The following is a 20,190-nucleotide window of genomic DNA, read 5'->3' on the forward strand; positions in this document are numbered from 1 at the left end:
CCAGCTGCCACAGGCAACACTTTCCTCACTTCCCACTGGTAATACTTATGGGGAGCAACTGACCAAGAGAAACGAAGTTGGTTGGTTGAGCTCCGGTCTCAGCAGGCATACTTTAGTGTGGTGGGTAGCACTTGATCTGGACTAGATGAGTGACTGAGAGGAGCAGCAGCTGGGAGAGAGAGATAGAACTTGGGTCAGGAACATGGGGGAGCATAAAGTGAGTCAGATGCTGGCTACAATAATTTTTGTATAGAGTGAAAACTTACATTGATTTCAAAAGCAAATCACAGGAAACTTGAAGGGCGGTTCCCACTGAGGTCCACATCAACGACTTGAGAAATCAAGGGAGAGGCATTGAAACTGAAGGGATAGAGAACAGGGATGCAGGATGCCCGTGGGAGTGCCAACGAGTCTGGATGAGAGGAAGAGAAGAAGTAATTGAACAGTGAGGGAGGCTGTGGGTTTCCTTGACTTCCAGAACCACTGACAGTAAATCCACTGAGAAAAGGTCTCCACTCAGAGCGAAAAGAAACCCTAAGGGTCTCCCAGTTGGTAGAAAATGCATCATCAGGAGACAGAAAGTGGGGCGCCATCAGAACTGTTGTCTGAAACTGCTGAAGTGAGCCGGGGTACAAGTCTGCAGTGAGGTTATTAACAAAAAGATGTACGGGTAAGGACACCAAATGACTGAGGAGGAAACCAGCTCTATTGCTTATATGAAGACAGAATGAAAGATGAAATTTTCATTATCAAGTGAGTAAATGAAGGATTATGGGACAATAACCATTGCAGTGAATGTAGAGTCTTCCAGACTATTTGGAGTCATTTCTCATAATAAATAGGAATGAGAGAAAAATCGAAGGAGAACACACACACATACACACACACACACACACACACACACACACACACACAGATTTACACTCAAGAAGCTGTGTGTGCCATTGGTGTCTCCAATGTAGAAACTAATGTTACAGATGCCAGAAAGAAAAACAAACAGCTCCCAGAATCATCTAATTAGCAACCTCCTGAATTATGAGAGAAACCTTTAATGTGAGCAGAGATTCAGAAAACTGCAGGTTCAATACCTGCTCGCCAAAAGGAGACAAAAGAACAATTTTTAGGGGTCCCCACCATCTGCATACCTACCTGCCTGCAAAACCGACTCCCACAAACATCCTGAAACCCCAAATCTCAATGTTAATTTCAACATAAGCAAATTTTGATGAGCATAAGTAAACCTTAGCGAGGTTCATCCCTTCAAGGTCTTTTCAAAGAAAATATTAACCAGAGCATCTGTTAGTACTGCTTGCTTAGTTTAGAACATCATGGGAAGCCCGAGTGGAAATCGTCGTCACGAGCAATCTGTAATTTAGAACATCCTTTTTGTATAGAGAAATAAGCCTCTGATCTACACCAAAAAGTCTCTGAATAACCAAAGATGTAACTATGAACAGCACAGCCAATACGGAGTTGGCCAAAGCGGTGTTAGGAACGCGGTTTGGGGTTTATTCTTCGGATTTAGCACCCTTGCACCTTATAATGATGCATCACTCTCTTGATAAACACTTTGGATGCTAGTAGATTCCGATGGTGAGGATGATTGTTTTTCTCTTCAGGATTCCACACGAGATTCTGAAAGAACAACCTGCCTCCCTAAGACTATAGAATTACTGAATGAAGAAAACAGAGAACACAGCATTGTTATAAACTACTGTATGCATAAACCCAGACCCTTAGAGGTGACAGGATAGTTGGGAGCTGCGTTTCACCTTTGTTTTAAGTCAACAGAAATCAGAGCCCTGCTTGTTCACTTTTCAGAGTTGGTTTTAATTTTTATTTCTTTTGTAGGCCTGTGCAAGTCTTTCGCCTTCTTGCTACTTGCTCACATCCTCCAACACCCCTGGCTTCATCACCTTCCTTTAGTTCCCTAATCATGTAGAAACAGGAACTCGGTAGCTGACTTCCTGATGGTTCCAGAACGTAAATGACTGAGTCAGAAAGAAGAGACTATTTGCTTACAATTGCTCATTGCTGACTCCAGTAGGCCAAAGAAAAATATTCTCATTTTTTTATTGGAGTTTTGTGCAAGTTCTGTTTTCTTCTCTGCAGTGAAGGATGTCCTCTTCCTTAGAAGTATAACACAAAATGGAAAGAGAAATTCACAATTTAATAAAGAAAATTTAAGGCATTATCCAGAACTTAAATTTTAAGTGGAGGTTTGAGAGACCTGAAAAGAGAAGAACTGAACAGTATGGCAAAAGACTCCAGTGGTCTCTAGGGAGCCCGGGGGCATTGAGACTCTGGTGGCCTCCCGCTGAGCCTTATGGGTATTTAGATCTGAGGAAGGCGAAGGTGGTGCTGTAAAAGTTATCTTTGCTGTTTCCACCTTCTTTTCAGCCTTTACTCACTTTTCTTCAGGAAGTGTATGTATGCACAGTCCCTCAAACAGACCAAAGCAATCTAACACCAAATCCTAATCTCTGGACGATCCACATCTTTGCATCTCTGTTTCTTCCATCTTGGCTTTATTTATGCCTTTCACAGATCTAAATCAGGGTGAGACTCAAGGACAGAGGGTAAATGTTCACTTTTGTCTTTTTTGTTTGTTTGTTTTACTTTTGCATGTAATTTTCTTCACTTTAATAAAAATGAGAAAATACAAATGAAAACGTACTAAAATCTACAATAATTGTACTCTTCACATTTCAATACGCCACAATTCAAACTTGTTTTAAGCCTATGCTCATACACAAATGTGTTAAGATTGAAGGAGCAAGTGAACACCATAAACCAATCAATAAATGAATAACTAGTATAGCAAATGGAGGAAATGTGTGTGGTTAAGATCTGGCCTTTGCTCTATTGATGTAGTAAAGGCAGGAGTGTGTTCTCCTAGGAATCCTCAGGATGCAGGGCCACAGACAACCCCACCCCTACTTCAGTCTAGCTACCTGCTCTGACCTGCTGAATCTGGCTTCAAAGAGAACTCTAGATTCTCTCAAACTCTACCATTACGCTCTCATTGCACTCGTAGGCCAAGAGTCAGCAAACATCCTCTGCTATCCAGTCCCTGGGTGACCTCAGCTGCTGTGATGCAAAAATAGCCAGAGATAATACTCAAACAATTAGATTGCTTTTGGTTCGAATAAAACTTTATTTACAGAACTGTGGGGGATGCTCAGTACTCCTCTAGCCAACACCATTTACCAATAAAGCTTGAGTTGTGAAAAGACAATATTCAGGGCCACTCGGCTGAAGACTTGTCAGCTGTTAGGATACAGGGCTAAGTTCCAGTGCAGCATTCCTTTTCTGTCCCAAAATATTAATTCTTCATTTTTTCATTCTTCTTCAGTTACAGTTGTAACAGCAGGTCACCCGAAAGGAACTATATCACATTTTCAATTTTTCATATTTGCTTTTATTCCATTTTCAAAATAGACTTAGAAATATTTCTCTCTTCCTACCAACCCCACACTCCATCACTAGCTGAATACCTTTAGCAGCTAAGCAGAAATAAGCCACCATTGCTTTTTCAGGCTCTCTGGAATCTTCTGCTTCCATCTCCTACCACTACCCCCTGGAAGGAAGTCTGCCCCAGCAACTTGCATGGAGCTCCTGAGCACTCCAGGAAGCGTGTTTTGGAAACAAGTGTTGGCATGCCTTATTCTTCAGCAATTCAAGTGCTACTCAAAAGTCATTCTCAGTGAGATCTTCCTATGAAGTTGACTGTGTCTCATATATATAAAACATGCACACATGGACACATAGCCCTCCTCCCCCATTCCCTTGATGTTTTTTCTTAACCCTAATCAGCATGTTTTTAGGTGTGTCACCCTTAGAAGATTCTAGACTCCATGAGATGACAGAGAACTTTTCACACTTGGTGATTACCACTTATTCCCAGAACTCAGACCAGGACCTGGCATGTTCAGACTGTTCAGAAATTGTTTATCTAGTGAAAGAATGAAAATGGACACCTGACTCATTCCCAAACCAGCTTTGAATGCCGAGCACTGCAGACTGGAGTTTCTCATTCCTTTACTGTTTCTCTTATTCGTGGACAGAGAGGGCTGCATTGATGCTGTCTTGTGTGTGACTGTGTAAAGACCACTTTCATTAACAACTGTTCCTTCCTTTAAAGAATTTGAAAGAATTAGGACAATAGAATAACAGATTCCTTATGAACGCCAAATGATTTTTTTATTGTTGAGCAATCTCATAGTACACACTTTAGGAAGTAAGGAAGTTCTCTCCTTAATGCTTCAAGTCACATTTCTCTTGATTTAAATGTTGTAGATTAATTTGAGGAAAATAAGAATCTTGATCTTAAACTTGAAAATGGATTTTCTGAAATGGAGACTAAAATCATTTTAATAATCTGAACAGTCGGTCTTTGGGGTGAAGGGGAGTGAGGAGTGTGCTAGAAATTGCCATGTAGTCTTAGACTGGTGTGCCACATTTTAATTTGGATGGCATTTTCTTGCCTTCCTCTTGAATGCTTCCACACACCATACTTACATTAACTACACCGAGACATTATAATGCATGACTAATTTTTTTTAAAAGAAGAGAAAGAACATGACAAAAAAACATGTAAAAAATAATGCTTAGGATAAGGATTTGACTAACACCATTAAATATCATAGTAGAGGTTGGCATTTCTCAACAGCTCTGATCTGTATCATTACATGACTTGATTTGCCAGAACAACAGGAGATAAGCATCCACAGGAAGTGACCCTTTATAGCTACATTTTCCTGTAAGTAAAATGGCCTAGGGCATGAGGGTGTTTTCTGTCTGTATGCAATCACACTTACCATGATGAACATTTTCCAAGTTTATGTTACAGGTGCTGTGTATGTCAGAGAAGATGAAAGGGCCAGCACATGCTGACACCAACATATGCCCCCTCCCCCCGCCTTCTGAACATCATCCACTGATGGGTTGAGACAATGCTTAAAGAATTAATGCCGCCTCAAGAAATGAACTTGATTTGTCCAAGCATGATCTGTAACCCCTCCCCACACTCATCATTGATTTGGTTAGAAACTTGCACATGTCCTTATTCTGTTATTTAAAAAAGAAAAAAAGTGGGGCAAAATCCTTGTCTGGAAACATCTTCCTACCTCATGAGATAGCCTTGGCTTGCAGGACATGCGGGACCCAACCCATGTGTGCCTAGAGAGATCAAAAGACAGAAAGATCCTGGGATCCGATCATTTTACACTTGAACTGAAGGCTCAACTAACCCCTAAGCAGCTTGCATCTGGGTACCATGACACAGGGTGAGAAGTGTCTTCCCACTGCAGCCAGTTTGATTTGTGAGTTATTTGTAGTTTCAGACATTGGAACTGATACAGAAATTGGCAGGTGTCTGGCTCAGAGGTAGGGAAGCCTGACTTAACCAAAGCTGTAACACAAGGCAACAACAACTGAATAGTGTCTGCAACTTGTCAGCTAGGGACAATGGAAGTCATATTCACACTCTTCCTGTAGACAATCCTGGGAGGTATTTTCATATTCTTCTGTAGACAGTCCTGGGAGGTATTTTCATATTCTTCTGTAGACAAACATGGGAGGTATATTCACACTCTCCTGTAGACAGTCCTGGGAGGTATATTCACACTCTTCTGTAGACAGTCCGGGAAGGTATATTCACACTCTTCTGTAGACAGTCCTGGAAGGTATATTCACACTCTTCTGTAGACAGTCCTGGGAGGTATATTCACACTCTCCTGTAGACAGTCCTGGAAGGTATACTCATACTCTCCTGTAGACAGTCCTGGAAGGTATACTCACACTCTTTTGTAGACAGTCCTGGGAGGTATATTCACACTCTCCTGTAGACAGTCCTGGAAGGTATACTCACACTCTTTTGCAGACAGTCCTGGGAGGTATACTCACACTCTTCTGTAGACAGTCCTGGGAGGTATATTCACACTCTCCTGTAGACAGTCCTGGAAGGTATACTCACACTCTTCTGTAGACAGTCCTGGGAGGTATACTCACACTCTTCTGTAGACAGTCCTGGAAGGCTACCAAAAGCAACTGACGCCCTTCCTTCTCACTCTGATTACCTCCTACCTGGATTGACCACAGATTCTGTCTCCTGTCTGGATTTGAGAGAGAATTTCATGATTTGAATTTTGAACTCTACTTAGGAACTTGTTTGAAGATGAGACAAGATGGTTATGGCTGAACAAGGATCCTGCTGAAACTCATAGCTGTCCAGCACAGTACACTCTGAGAAAGCAGTCATTCTTGGTGTAATAAAGAACAGACTATGAAGAGCATCACCTTCTAGGAACTGCTATGTCCTCGTCTCCAGAGCAAACTAAACTGTTTTTGTCAGACTTTTACAGCCCCATATGCAAAAAGTACACTTACAGAAGTATACACAAATTTTACTGAGAATTCTTCTTATCTTAGATTTAATATCAGCCAAAGAAATGATTCTATACCCTGAAGAGTTGCTCATGTTTTACTTTCCATATAAATGAGATGTTATAATAGTGATGATTTTTGCTAAATGTAAGCCTTGTACTTTTTGTTGTTGTTGTTGTTGTTTTGTTTTTTTCATCTTTCCTGGAACTCACTCTGTAGCCCAGGCTGACCTCGAACTCACAGAGATCCACCTGGCTCTACCTCCTGAGTGCTGGGATTAAAGGCATGAGCCACCACCACTCGGCCCTTGTACTTGTTTTCCATAAGTAAGTTCTATAAATTTTTTTTTTTGGTATACCTTTGAAAATGTGATGTTTTCAGAATAAAAAAAATAATGCATTTTGCAAAGATTCACATTTGAACACTTCTATAAATACAAAATTCTTTAAAATTTCTAAAGTAAAAGTTGTGAGGAAAAAAAAATTAAGCCAGGCAGTGGTGGCACACGCCTTTAATCCCAGTGCTTGGGAAACAGACACAGCAGATCTCTGAGTTTGAGGCCAGCCTGGGCTACAGAGTGAATTCCAGGACAGTCAGGGCTACACAGAGAAACCCTGTCTCGAAAAACAAAGACAAAACAACAATAAAGTTATGTGAGTGTGAGAAACTGTGGTGTGGTTTCAAGAGAACACAAAACAAGTGTGAGTTTAGGGTGAGATAAGAGTGATTCAGTTATAACAAACCATGAAATTAAGACAACAGAGCAAATAAAACTCACTGTAATTTCACTTATGACAAGGAAAGTCCCTTTAACAGGCACTTCACAACAGCAATCATGTTGGTACCCTAGCTTATATTATGAAAGAATGATTTATCATTAAGTTAAAAATTAACTTCTTTTTCTCCTTTGAGATAGGGTCTTACTATGTAACCTGGCTGGCCTGGATCTCACAATGTAGATCAGGCTAGCCTTAAACTCACAGAGCTCTATCTGGCCTTGTTTCCTGAGAGATGCTGTTAAAGGTGTGAGCTACCGTTCCCAGACCTGATTTTGGCTTTTAATTCCGAGATCAGGAGAACAGCTCTCTTTACACATAAGCCATTTATTGTCATCCATAAAAATATTAGATTTTACACATAGTTAGGTTGCAGTGACAACATTAAGAACTTATTAATGTGTGTGTGTGTGTGTGTGTGTGTGTGTGTGTGTGTGTGCAGACCAAAGGCCAATGTTGAACATATTCCTCTATTGCTCTCCACATTTATTTTTTGAGCTAGATCTCTCCCTGAACCTGGAGCTCAACATTTTGGCTAAACTGGTCAGCCAGAGAGTTCTGGGGACCTGTTGTCTTTGCCCCCAATGCTGGGGTTCCAAACATACACAGTGTACCAGGCCATTTGCACTTTGTATTATAAACTGACTAGTAAAGACAACATTTATTGTGTATAGGAAAAAAAATCAATCAGTATTTAATAACACAGTTTTAAAATGCAGATTCTGGTATTTCACTTTGTTTTTCTTTTTACTGTGGTATCACAAATGTGACATCTTTAACCCTCAGCTTTTATGTGTTACTCAAATTAATGGTTGTTTTCCTTATGATTTACCAGCTAATGTCAGAGTATATGAAAGAGCCATTAGAACCGAAAAAAAGAAAAATATCTTACCATTATCTCTTGTCCATTAAGATGATTTTACTTTAAAGTTCTGTATAGTAAGTAATATCTCTAGTTCCAACAAACATGGTGAAAGTATCCTAAAATATCTGGCTTTCATTGTAGCAACTGCATCTAATGCCTAAGAACACAGACCCTACAAATATAAAAACATATGTGAACATGACTAACTATATGTTGCCCATTATCAAAGTCACATTTTAATACGTGAAAAGAATTAGCATTCTGAGAACTAAAACACATAGATGAAAATTCAGTGAAGCTGTGAAAACTTCAGGGAAGACTAAACTTTCAAACCATCAATCATAATATGCTGAAATGGGTAAGAACAAAGCAATTACTCTATGTATCCAAAAGGCTAGTGTTGCTCTCTCTCTCTCGGTGGTTTCCTGCCAGTGTTTATCATGAAATTCATCTACCTCCATAGGAATATCAACCCTCTCCTGCAGCAGAGTGATTGGCAATGGCTGCAGAGTCCCCAACAATAAACCCTTCCCATTGTTATCAAGTGTAGCATGAATCCTAATTGGTCTTAATAAAAACCTGGAGCCAGATATTGGGGTAAATGCTGAAAGGTCAGAAAGACAAAGGAATGAGCCACAGCCACCTCTCACCTCACCAACTCCTCAGCCAAAAAGGACGGAGCTCCTGACTCCTCCCGCCTTATATTCTTTTTCTCCACCCAGCCATATCACTTCCTGTCTCAACCTCCTTAGTGCTGGGATTAAAGGGGTGTGTGTCTCCCAAGTACTGGGAGCAAAGACATGAGATCCCAAGTGCTGGGATTAAAGGTGTGTGCTGTAGACGAAATTCTAAATAGTCTTAGTAAATAAGAAACACAGAGCCAAATAGAAAGGAAATAGCCAAAGAGATCAGAGCAATAGCCACAACTAGCTTTAGCTTACCACTGGCAGTAGCTTCCCCCAAAAGAGAGTTTCTGCCTGACTGACTTGTGTTTTTATTGCCTTCCTGTTCTGCCTTTTCATTGGCTCTAAGCCTAGCCACATGACTTCCTCATTACTGCCAGTCTATACAGACCTCTAGGTCTCTATGGTTGGTACTGGGATTAAAGGCTTGTGTCACCACGTTTGGCTGTGTCCTTGACCACACAGAGACTCTGTCTGCCATGTGATCGAATTAAGGGCATGTGCTACCACCACCAGACTTCTGCTTAATGGCTATTTGACCTCTGATCTTCAGTCAACTGTATTTATTAACATACAAATAAAATATCACATTTCATCACAAGATGCCAGCCCACCGTCCAGGGAGCAGCATGTAATGGCTCACAGGTAAAGCCAAGGAAAACGTGGCAACATATAGATTAACAGAAATGGGCTGAGTTTAAGTGTAAGAGCTAGTCAGTAGTTAGCCTGAACTAATGGCTGAGCAGTTTTGATTAATATTAAGCCTCTGTGTGATTATTTTATAAGCAGGCCATGGGACTGCAGGGCCCAGGAAGGACCGGAGAAACTTCTAGCTACAAAGAGGTTTTTGGACTACATGCTGCTAGATGAAAGCATAGATCCATGGCTTCCCAGAGTCTGTGGGAGCATGGTTCCCAGAGCTGGTGGTAAGCATACCACCACCATGTTGGGAAGCTGAGGTGGGTGGAGCATGCTGCAGTTTAAAGCAATAGATTCACAATAAGACAGATTCAGATGGGATAAAGCTCTAAACAGTTCACAATGTGTGTAAAAATGTACATAGGCTTGGAAGAGAGAGGAGAATTCTGGGAACAGGAAGGTTGAGTAAGGAGACTGCCAGCCACCGCCGCCAGGAGAAGCAAGATGTAAAGTACCACATGGCAACTTATAGATTGATAGAAATGGGTTAATTTAAGATATAAGAATTGGATAGCAAGAAGCCTGAGCCATTAGGCCAAACAGTTTAAATAATATAAACATCTGTGTGTTTATTTGGGTCTAAGTGGCTGCAGGCCCAAGCAGGACTGGAGAAATCTCCAACTACAGTGTGCCACCACTGCCTGGCCTCTATCAGTAACTGGTGGCTGGCTTTGCCCTCTGATCTTCAGGCAAGCTTTATTTGTTAGAGCATACACAAAATGTCACCACAACCAACTCTATGCTGTCAATCTCCAGGAAGTCAAGCAATGGCCAAGTAACTGAGTCAGGTTAGAATGAAAATTGCCCCCACACTTCCAACAACCTGAAGGACAAGGAGCACTCTTTGTCTTGCAGCCATCTGTTGCAAACAAACCCACATGGATACTACTGAGAAAATAGGAGTGTTTGAAATGAAAGGGGACACCAGGCATTTGTGCAGCTGTCAACATGCTCCTTCCCTGTGTCCCTTCCTTCACAGTTAGAGCTTCTCCTGCCCTCTGTAGAAGATGATGCTCCCTTGAGTGGAAAGCTCTATCTTTCATCTCATTGACATCATCAGTTACACCAGGGGATGCTTGTTCTGTAGTCCTCTCACGCCCGTCTAGTAGACTGGACTTGTAATGTGTCACTACAAGGTACTACATACCAGCTTCACTAATACATGTCTAACGATGTCATTTTGAAGCAGTCTCTTCAACTGGTGTATCACAATAGATCTGAGGAAGCTGGTGCTTGTCAAGAGCAAAACACAAACAAAGAGAATTGTGTAGAATTCAAGTGTTGGAATAGTGCATAAATAATCTACATAAAAAGGTTCACACAGGTAGCTTGGACAGGCACCATGCCATATGCATACTACATTCATAAATGTGAATACATTAATATATAGTAAGAATTAGTAGAATTAAAATATACAGATGAAACTATAATGAGGCCATTAACACTTCAGAGAAAACTAAACATTCAGGCAATTAAACATATACATTTCTAAAACAGAGATGGATGAATACCATAAGAAGCATTTGTTTTCAAGAAAAGTCACATGACTTCAATATCAATTACTCTTATGGGATAGAAATTTTTTTAAAAAAATGAAGAAACTGGAGAAGATAGACATTTTATTATTTTCATTTGAAGCCATCCAGTGTTATTCATATTCTTCGCAGTTTTTATTTTTCAGTGGGATTTAACTATCTTTGGGTTATCTCCTGTGTTCTAGTTGGCTTTCTCTTGCTCTGATAAACACCAGGACCAAAAGCAACTTGAGGAGGAGAGGGTTTATGTGCCTTACAGCTGGAAGTCCATCATCAAGAGAAGCCAGATCAGGAGCTCCAATAGGAACCTAGATGCAGGAACTGAAGCAGATGCCCTGGAGAAATGTTATTTCCCTGGCTTACTTTTGGAGGGGGAATCCATGATTGATAGTTTTTACACATACTGGGCTATCATCCGTAAACTCTTGTACTTGGACCAGAGGAAGGTTTTGCCAGGCTTCTGAGGCTCACCTGGAAGAAGGCTTTGCCAGTTCCCATGGATCTGAGGCGTCATTGGTCCTTGTCAGCAATACTCATTCACTCAAGGCTTCCTTAACGCCCCACAGAACTGGATCCTTGGGTCTCGTTTTTATCTATCCTTTACTGAAACTGTAAATCTCCACTAATTGTTTAGGCTTTCTGATCCACTGGGTGCTCATTCATTCACTCTCCTCAAATCTAATGTGTCCCAACAACTGTCCAGGAACTGTGCCAGGTACTACAATCCTGAGGGATTGAAAGCTGCAGTTCAAAGGCTGTCGGGGCAGAGCAGCTGCCTGGATTCTTGTTTCTGCTCCTGGAGCTTCCTGGTTGAGCTTACTGAAGGCTCTCGAGCTTGTTGACATAAAGGGAAGAGCTACCCAGACTCCTCTCCTTTAATTAACAACTAAAACAGCAATTAGAAAAATGATAGAGGAAATAATCCCTTGCCTTGTGAGGATACTCAACATGTCAGCAAATGTCCTGACGCACAGGTAGGTTTTTTAGTTATTACCCTCACAAACTTCACACATGGAAGACTAGATAGGACCAGCAGCACCTGTTGCCAGGTCTGCTGAAGAACACTTGATTCCCTGGAACCCACATGGTAGAGGGAGAGGGCAGACTCTCTCGAGCTGTCCTGTAACCTCCATGTGCAAACCATTTACATGCGTGTAAATAAATATAATTTTAAAAATTACATTTAAAAGCTGAACGAATACGAACTATTCAGTGATGAAAAGGCTGATTTGATCAGCCAACATTTTCTCAGCTTTCATTAATTTTAAATAAATATGTTTGCCTTTCAGTGTTTCACCATACTGTTCTAGGGTAAGTTGTATGGTTAATATCCACGGCCGAAAGCCAATTATCAACTTCTTCTTATCTGCTTCTGAAGAAATATAAGAAATCAACGCCCTGGCTTCCATGGAAAGTGTCCTAAGAAAATGAGTTTGTTCTGGTTACCACATTCCTAGTTCAAAAGGAAGGCTGCAACACAGTATGAAACATGTGGTCTGAACTAAACTAACATTGAGCCAACCTGCAATTTTGAGAATCAGCTGAGGAAAAGAAAACATCTCTTGCTTCATCCAAGAGATGTGTGGAGAGGAACCTTCCTTGTCCCCAGTTTCGGTAATTATCAGGGTTATTTGGAATGATCATTGGTATTTATTAATATAATAAAATATGAGCCAGCTCTGGCCGGTGTTAAAAGTCCATCCTCAGTCACTGAGCAAAGGTTTCCTGAACTCGGAGGCTGAACGGGAATGAGTGTTTCACAGCCTATGAGTCACAGCACAGTCAAGATCTGGGAACGCAGAGAAGGCTCCATGAGAAATTCTCATACTCAGGCTGAAAGAGAAGTTTCAGTCAGCAGAGTGAGGAAGTGCTTCAGGCATTCGAATAACAGCTACAGGAGACAAGAAGGGACACATCAGAGAACTAAGAGTAAATCAGCCTTTGAATGCTGGAGGCAGCTAGGGGACAGTATGTGACAGGAGGCTTGCTGTGAGTCAGATATGGTTTGTTCTCCAGAGCTTCAGGTGGGGAAGCTTGGCTCCCATTGCAATAGTGCTGAGAGGTGGTAGGGCCTGGTGGGAGAGGGCTGGGTCCTGTGTGAAAGGATTAATGCTGATCTTGCCCAGTGGGTTACTTTTCATAGAAGTGGATTCACTCATTTCCCCAGGGAGCTGGATAGTGCTAAAAGAACCAACCTGTTCTTGCCTGCTCTCCCACTTCTCTCTGACATGATATCTCTCCCTCCCTCCCTCCCTCCCTCCCTCCCCCTGTCAATTCCCCTGTGCATGCCTCTCTGTGTGTGCATGTTCGTGTGTGTGTCCTATCATGAGGTATTGTCCACCCAGAGGACCTCACCGATAGATTAAAGCATCACCATGTTCCTGGACATCCTGAACTGCAAATCCCCAGTTTTTGAAAGCATTCCAGGATCTTGTGAAGGTAATGGTGTCAGAGGGACTGTACCAGGAAACCACACGTGCCCTCATTTTACTATTACTTATTTATTCACTCATTTATTCATTTACTTATCTATCATCTATCTATCTATCTGTCTGTCTGTCTGTCTGTCTGTCTATCTCTAAATAGCTTTGACTGTCCCAGAACTCACTATATAGACAAGGCTGACCTTGAACTCACAGAGATTCTACTGCCTCTTCTCCTAAGTGCTGGGTTCAGAGGCATGCACTACCACGCCTGGCTCCCTTCTTCCTTTATCAGGAAGAAACTATATGACAGGAGAAGCATCTAAGAGCATCTAGAGTCATGCTTACAGGAACTAGTTCACAAACACACCATGACGTCTCAAAGTGGCATTTCCAGTCACGGGGAGACTCTGCACATGGAAGATGGTTAATGCTGTTCACTAATGAGCAGCCTCAAAGTTAAAAATTATACAGGAGATAGGAAACACACAAACGCACACACACACACACACACACACACACACACACACACACACACACACATACACACACACAGGACAGTGCAAAAAGATAACTGTTTGCAAGGAAGAAAATGAGGAGGAGCATAGAGTACTAGAAAGAAGGCTGGAGAAGCTGAGCAGGATGGCTCAGGCCTTGAGTCCCAGCACTCCAGAGACAGAGGCAGGTGGATCTCTGAGAGTTTGATGCCACCCTGGTCTGCGTAGTGAGTTCCAAGCCAGTCAGGGCAGCATAGGACACGCTGTCTCAGAGGGCAAAAAAAAGAAGAGGGAAGAGGAAGACATAACCAGGATTCTAATGAGAGCAGAGATCCTAGCCAGAGACTGCAAAGCCTATGTGAGCATGAGTCTCAGGGCAGCAGGATCACCAGGCGAGCAGGGAGGTGCTGCTGCCCCAGGAAAAGCTGGGGATCCCACAATTGTCCTGACAACTAGAATAACCTGGTTTCCAAGCTTTTCATTGGAAGATTGCATTTCCGACAAGTCACTCATTTGAGGTAAAAGGTCAGATTTTACCATAGATCAACAAGGAACATTATGTCCATGTGGTAGGCTTTTCCAGTAAACAGACTTTACATTTCCATGGTGTGATGGCTGGTCTTGGTTGTCAACCTGACAGTCTCTGGAACTAACTAAAGCTCAAGTAGCTGGGCACACCTGTGAGGGATTTTTCTTGGTTGGATCACTTCAGGTGGGAAGAGCCACTCTCAATCTGGGCCACACCTTCTGATGGTGGCTTATATAAGGACATGGAAGAAGGAGGCTTCTACTCTCGGCCTCTTGACTCTTCCTCTCACTGGCACGCTCATTCCTTCCCTGGTGTTAGAGCCTGCTTCTTCAGGATTCTGATACATTCATCCTCCGGACCAAACGACTATTGGCTTCTTGAACAATTTGTTGAAATAATTGGACCACATCCTGTATGCCACTCTAACCAGTTCTCTCTCTCTCTCTCTCTCTCTCTCTCTCTCTCTCTCTCTCTCTCTCTCTCTGTGTGTGTGTGTGTGTGTGTGTGTGTGTGTGTGTGTGTGTGTGTGTGTATACTTCTGTATCTCTAGAGGACCTTGGTTAATACATGTGGCTTTTTGGTGAAATTTTGTGTTCTGATTTTTTTGCTCATTCTATTTGGTTTTTTTTTTTTTTGGTTTTTCGAGACAGGGTTTCTCTGTGTAGCTTTGCGCCTTTCCTGGGACTCACTTGGTAGCCCAGGCTGGCCTCGAACTCACAGAGATCCGCCTGGCTCTGCCTCCCGAGTGCTGGGATTAAAGGCGTGCGCCACCACCACCCGGCTTTAACAAAAGCAATCAATTTTCCCTTCTGATAGAAGAATTTAACTGGTTTTCATTGTTGTAGTTATTGAAGGGCAAAGGAAAAATTGGGGGACAGAAATAAAGATTTATTGAGCGTTGGTCTGGCACCGGATACCTGGTGGTGCTTTACATATCATTTCTCATTTGATTTACATTGACAGAGCAATTATTGGAACTTTCAACATACAAACACTGATTTCTACTTCTAAGCTCTGCGGATTATTAAATAGCAAAAATGAAAATTGAGGGAACATGTGACTTCAAAACCCATGCATGAAACAATTGCTTTCTTTTAGCATGTTATTCTTACCATATTCATTTTGTATTAGGGTCTCCAGAGGAACAGAACCAATAGAAAAATTACAATATAATTATAACAGAGGATTTATTAGCTTGGCTCCCATAACTACAAGCTGAGTAGATCCACTCTGACCTTTCTCAGGCTACAATAACTGCTGAGCCCAAGAAGCTGGAAGCATCCAGACAACAGGGGTCCATGAGGCAGCCCCAGCCCAAGACTGGAGACCTGAAGAGCCTGGAGAATGACAATCAAAAGTCCATGTTCAAGGATTGAAATGCTTGGAGTCTGATGTCCTGAGGTGAAGGCTGCCTGATATAGGGGGTGCTGCCCACTCTCAGGGTGGGCCTTCACACATTCTGGTTGCCTCTGGAAATACTGCACAGACACACCCAGGTATTTCCTGGATGTATGAGTTGAAATTTTGTGATCAGAAATCAGAGAAAAGCAACTTAAAGGAGGGGAGGCTCATCAGTGGGAGCCTGCAGCAGTGTCATGGTGACATCATCAGTGGGAGCCTGCAGCAGAGTGTCATGGGGATATCATCAGTAGGAGCCTGCAGCAGAGTGTCATGGGGATATCATCAGTAGGAGCCTGCAGCAGAGTGTCGTGGTGACATCATCAGTGGGAGCCTGCAGCAGAGTGTCGTGGTGACATCATCAGTGGGAGCCTGCAGCAGAGTGTCATGGTGACATCATCAGTAGGAGCCTGCAGCAGAGTGTCGTGGTGTTATCATCAGTAGGAGCCTGCAGCAGAGTGTCATGGTGGCATCATCAGTAGGAGCCTGCAGCAGAGTGTCGTGGGGGCATCAGTGGGAGCCTGCAGCAGATGTGATGCAAAGACAAAGGAAAAGGAGATATGGAGCCCCAAGAACATGTCCTAGCAGCCTGTTTCTACCAACCCAACCCCTTCCTACACAGCCCCTCTGCCTCCATTAGTTTTAAATCCCATGAATGGTGCTTTCTAGTCTGTAAGATGCCCCCTGAGAGGTCCCCAATTTGTCCCACCAAAGACCAGCTACAGCCTTTAGATAGCCTGTACCTCAGTCTGTATCAGTCATAGTAAATGTAACTCCTATAGGGGTGCCACATGTAAACACAGCTAGCCAGTCCTAAACCTGCATATCCTGCCTCACCCGTTCTTGTCCAGAAGATCACAGTTAAGGTGCTTATACACATTTGTCTTTCTGCCCCCAGAGCTTGGGGTTTTCTGTAGCATCCTTGTTCTCCTTGGGAACCTACTGATTACAGTTGCTAAAAATCTTGTCTAGTTCCCTGGTTTTATTGATCTCTGACATCACCAACCTCACCTTGAGCAATAAACTTAAAACATAAGGATTCTACCCATTTGGAGCTGGCAGCAACTTTCTCTACTACTGATGTCATTAAAGTTTACAAACATTCCAGAATGTTCCATGCAGGACAAAAATCACCCCCATTGAGAACCATGGGTCTGAAGCATTCACAGTCAGCCTCTGACTGTGGCTGCTACCTGATATCCCTTATGTATAACCCCAACAGGACTAAAAGAACTCAATTCTGAGTCAAACTTTATCATTCTGGTCTACACAGAATAGGTCTATCTTCCTTACTACTCTGCAACTTCTTCTGAGTTGATCATTTCCATCCTGCAAGAAAGTTATTTGTGATTCAAAATGTTCTAAAGGGGGGTAAAACATTTCCTATTTCAGGCAGCCCATTAAGATGCAGGATGGCCCGGGGGGGGGGGGGGGTGAGGAGGGGGGGGGAGGTGGCGCACGCCTTTAATCCCAGCACTCGGGAGGTAGAGGCAGGAAGATCTCTATGAGTTTGAGGCCAGCCTGGGCTACAGAGTGAGTTCCAGGAAAAGTGCAAAGCTATACAGAGAAACCCTGTCTTAAAAAAAAAAAAAAAAAAAAAAAAAAAGATGCAGGATGTTCTAAATGGATGCTCCTTAAAACTCAGGAAGTAAACAACTAAGTAACTTCAGGAAGTCCCTGAAACTCAGCAGATGCACTGGGCCCCCTCCTCTCAAAGCTGATTAAAGCAATAAGGACTGCTGAGAGACTTTATCATACCAACTGAGCTGCTTGGACAAAGGCTCAGAGTAGCCAAGCTTCCTAAAAGAGACACTCTCCAAGCTGCCTCAAGTCTCAGGGTCAGCTCCAGGGTTCCAGTCTACATGAGCTGTCACCAGTGCTAGGGTGGCCTTTTGATGATGCAGCTGTCTTTGAGTCATTTCTGCTCCTGTAGGTGGCCCCAGTAAAGCTCCCTGATTCACTGAGTTGGACCTCAGTGGTACCCATCCTTTGGTTTGGTGTGGGTTTTCTATGTGGGATGAGGAGATCTTTGTTCACTTCTTCCCCCAGTCCCTCAGTCCTAACAAAACCCAACGGAGGGACAGCTTTTTCACATGTATATAGTCCAAAATATATTGAATTTAGTAACTTAAATAACACATAGAAATTAAATATCCACATGGTTTATTATAGACGTTAGTCCTATCCTCTCACACAGATAATTTTTTAATGTAAGAACATCCTCTTGGGGTATGGTGATATGCACCTTTAATCCTAGCATTTGGGAGCTGGAGGCAGGTGGATTGTTTGTAAATTCAAAGCCAGCCTTGTTTATATAGAAAGTTCCAAGCCACCCAAGGGTACATAGTGAGACCCTGTCTCTGAACAAAAGAAAAAAAATGAAAGAAAGACAAATTTTACTTAGCTGGTCATGGTGGTACACATGCACACCTCAACCCTAGCACTCAGAAGGCAGAGACATGAAGACTTCTACAAATTCAAAGATGGCCTGCTCTACACACAGCTAGCTTGAGGGCAACCAAGGATATCCAGGGAGAAACTAAAAAACAACCAACCAGAAAACCATCATGGGTCTTTACTGTTGTAAGGGGATCATTTGCACTCGAGAAACTGTCTTCGGCAATCTGTTGCGTCTTAGGGAGAATGACCCATTTGGAAAGCTTGTTTCTGAGGGGGTAGCCACTGGCACATATTTTTGGAAAATATTTATGCAAGAGTCTGATTATAACTTAGGAAATGTTAAGTATAAGAAGCAGCACTAAACTTAAAAGCACTTGATGTGGCTGTGGGCAGGTCTCTGTGTCCAAGGAAGCAGATGCAGGACTGGGGGTGTGGGGGGGAGAGGGAGAGAGGGAGAGGAACACTCTCTTTTCCATTGTCGATAGCTAACTGGGTGAGAGCCAAGAAAGCAGCAGAATCTGGCTTTGATGCTTCCTAAACCGGATTAGTTCTATCTGACTTGAGATCTTATTGTCAAAACAAACAAACACAGAGGGTCCCTTTGCTGTTGTTTATTATAATGTTGCCTTCCATGAATAGTGATTGATCTCAGGCAGATAATAGCTTGAAAAGTTGACCTATTTGTGCCATGGTGGGGCTTCACGCTCTTTGAGAGACTCCAGTAGAGGCTTCCCTAGAGATGCCAGGTAACTGGAGAGTCGACACTAATCTTGTTTAAATGTTTTTAAGTATAGAATTGCAGGCTTCACTGTCTGTGCTCTAATCCTGCCTTTGAGAGACAAAGCATCCAGAAGACTTCACAGTGTGGTGCAGAAAATATAAATACAACTTTAAAAAAAAGTCTCTTCTTAGAAAGTCAGCCCCCACTGAAAGCCTGCCAGGTCCAGAATTACAGCCTCTGAAGCTTCAGAAGAGAGAATGAAATTGCATGATGCCCTATCCCACATGAAACGAAGGGATGGTTTTCCGTGTGTGGCCCAGAGAATGGGATAACATTTCAACCTAAGTGAAGTCACTTTGGGAATTCTGAGTCTTCTCAGCCTCTGGCGGCTTTGGGCACTGTTGGTCAGCATGTAGCTAGAGTGTTCAAGCCCTAGGCCAAGAGTATGAGCCACAGTCCTGGATATGACACTGGGTCACCTCGGAGAAGGATGCTTTAGGCTTAAGAACAAGAAATGGCTGCAGCACGTTGAATTAACGTATTTATTTTGTCCTTGGAGCCCATTCATCCTTCACTTATGAAATGCCTATTGTTCATCTTATGAGAGTCAGTTTTCACATTGTTGTGGGGTAACCACCAGTGAAGACTGCTCAGACATGGATTTAAGCCAGTAGAAAGTCTTTACTAGGCAGCCGGAGACTACACTTGGTGTTTAGGATCCCCATATAGCCTTTCTCAGGGTGAGCTTTTAAGCATAAAAACCATGCCTTGGGTTGACATACTTCAGTTAACAAGAACAGTTAGCCAGAAGCAGAACTATAGGGGCAAAAAGCAAGGTTAGTGCATTTAGAGACTGTTGCAGAACTACGGACTTTGATGGCTTAGGTCTTTACTTTCGTTTTGGCAGGTGGTGCTGTCTACATGCTGAGTTTTGTGGCCCAATGGCACTTTCATCATGGAGTCAGTTGTGCTAAGTTCTGGGGCCCTGTGGCAATATGAATGGAATAAAAGCCCCTGGGACTGAAGTGGTGGCTCAGCAGTTAAGAACACTTGTTGCTCCTACAGAAGACTAGGGTTTAACTCCTAGCAGCCACATGGTAGTTCCTAGTCATACCTAAATCCAGGTCCAGCGAATCGGATGTTCTCTTCTGGCCTCTGTGGCAATAAGCATGCACATGGTCCACAGACATACATTCAGGCAAAGTATCCAAATGTAGAAAATAAAATAAGTAAATAGTTTTTTAACGCTTTAAATTAATAAGAGGTGCCAAAGGACA

This window comes from Peromyscus californicus, unplaced genomic scaffold (assembly GCF_007827085.1).
Source record: "Peromyscus californicus insignis strain IS unplaced genomic scaffold, ASM782708v3 Scaffold_9__1_contigs__length_137607984, whole genome shotgun sequence".
Classification (NCBI taxonomy): Eukaryota; Metazoa; Chordata; class Mammalia; order Rodentia; family Cricetidae; genus Peromyscus; species Peromyscus californicus.